Genomic DNA, 2,335 nt, shown 5'->3' with positions numbered 1-2,335 from the left:
CTTCAGCCTTCTCTCCCGCGGGTCCTGGCGGCTGCCGCCTCCTCGCCCTTCTCGGACGACTGTTTTCTCCCTGTAACGTCCGAAGCGTCGGCGGCTCCCCGTGACCTGTCTCCCGTGGACTCTGGTCCCAGCCTTTGGGGCCACCGACCCCCCGGCCCTCCACGAGGCGGCGTCCTCTGGGCCTCGAAAGCAGCTGAGCCGCAGCGAGCCCGCAGCCTCTAGAACAGAGCCGGCAGCGGCCGCGGGTGGGCGGGTCGGCCCCAGGTGGGAGACGCAGAGCCGAGCCCTGCTCCCCGCTTCACGACAGTCCCCCAGAACTGCTAAGCTGGCCACCTCTCACCTTGCTTGGGGCTGGAAGCTGCACTGAGAGCGCCGCAGACGCCGGCAGCCGGCACCTCCGAACTCCGGCACAGTCTGCAGTGACCTCTGCTCCCCAGCTCCCCTGGGCCCGCCAGGGAGGGAGCGGGGGCGCGAATGTATTTGCCCACAGAAGTAGCGTAAGTCAGTGGCGTCGAGCTGGAAGCCCAGAACCCAATTTACTTAAAAATGCAGGACTCGGAAGCAGCTGCGTGAAAGCCCGCACACCTCTCCGCGCCTCCCTGCGCCACACAGGTGCCGTCTGGGCTGGGGCCGCCCGTGGCTTCGGCAGTGGCGCCCGCGCTGTGTGCCTCTGCAGGTACCCGCGGGCACCGAGCCTCGGGCATGCCCCTAGGGCCCGTGCAGCCGTCCCGCGTGCCTACAGGCGTGTGTGTGCGTGTGCCCTGTACACGCTGCGTGTCGCATGCACCTGCTTCGTGGTGCAGACACGTGCGTCGCGTGTCTTCTGAGTGTGTGGCCGTGGGCACACACCTGGGCACACGGTGCACACACCTAGTTGCTCCTGAAGGCAGGCAGCTTGGCTCTGCATTTTTCAAGGATCGTGCCGGGGGTTAAATAGGAAGGACCTTCGCTCTGCCACTAGCCTGCCGGCCTTCTAGGCGCGTCGGGTAGGGAGACATGAGGTTTCCGAGGGGCCGGAGAGCGAGCCTGACCCGCCGGCGCGCGGGGCCTCCCCTCAGGGCTCTGCCGCTCCGCTCTAGGTCGCCCCACACCGCGCCCACCTGTGAGAAAGTCCCCTGCAGGGAGGCGACTCCCTGCCAGCTTGGCCTGGGGCGACGACAGCACACAGACTGGCCAGAGGGTTTTTTCCAAAGAGCTTTGGACTTGCCCGCTCTGCTTTAAAAAGTCACTGGGAGCGGGGTGAGCAGGAGCCGAGCACAGCCCCCAGGGATGCTGCCCGAAGGGCGGTGACACGGGTCTTCGCCAGGGTGGGGGGCCCAGGCTCTGGGGCACTGCCTGCCCGGCCCAATCAGGTGTCTTTTGGCAACAGGTCACACCCGCAGCGCCCCTCAGAGCCCAGGACGCGGCCCCCGGGCCCTGTGCCCACCGGGCCTGGGACACGTGCCCTGAAGGGGCTTGAGGGAGCTCAGCCCGGGAAGCCGCCCCACCTACCGCCCCTCTGGCCGCTCTGGAAAACAAAGGTAATTATTTGGAAACAATGTCCAGGACCCTGGGAGAAAGAAAGCAGAGGGTTCAAAATCGCCCATCCCGGTCCCTAGCATAAAGCATCCCGCAACGCAGGCTGGGGCGTGGAGTTGGGGAATAAATTGCTTCGCTGATATGGAGAATAATGTGCCAAGCACCGTCCACAAAGCGTTTTCAGGGGCCCTTAGGCTATTTGGTTTAAAACCTAAATGGAGAAGCGGAGGAAAGAAAGCTTTCCATTGCTAAGTGGATAATACAGTTTATAATTTGTAAACCATTTCCTTTATTTCAGTCTTGCTGACTTGCCAGAGCGTGCTGATCTCTCTGCACACCCAGCGCCTCTGAGTTCGGGGGGAGACGGTCTCCAGCCGCTTAAACAATATTCCTGTTCTGTTTTTGTTCGTTTACAATGTAACTGATATTTGTAGGTAGCGCATGAAACAAATAAAGAGATTTAACCAACTCGATTGGCGAAATAAGAAGGTAGTTGAAAATCAAGTTTATAACCTAGATATTTAGCGAAAAATAAATATGAAATGACGTTTCCTTTCTAAGGTAATTATATATTCTTTGATGAGTTCACTATTAAATGCTGAATGGCCTGAAATGAAAGCAGTTAAATCTGCGGAGGCCAATTTGCGTTGCCCCGCGCACCGCGGCGACCCTGCAATGGAAAGCTTCGGTAACAATCACAGTCACTGAGGAGAAAGAAAGTGTAATTTCTGCACCCCGGACAACAGCGGAGTCAGGAAATTCACAGCCTGTTTTTTTAAACAGAGCAGGGGTGGAAGAAGGGACCCCCGCCCCCCCA

The sequence above is a fragment of the Condylura cristata genome, unplaced genomic scaffold, assembly GCF_000260355.1.
Source record: "Condylura cristata isolate star-nosed mole 26May11 unplaced genomic scaffold, ConCri1.0 scaffold00078, whole genome shotgun sequence".
In the NCBI taxonomy this organism is placed as follows: domain Eukaryota; kingdom Metazoa; phylum Chordata; class Mammalia; order Eulipotyphla; family Talpidae; genus Condylura; species Condylura cristata.
Note: the sequence above shows the minus strand (reverse complement) of the source record.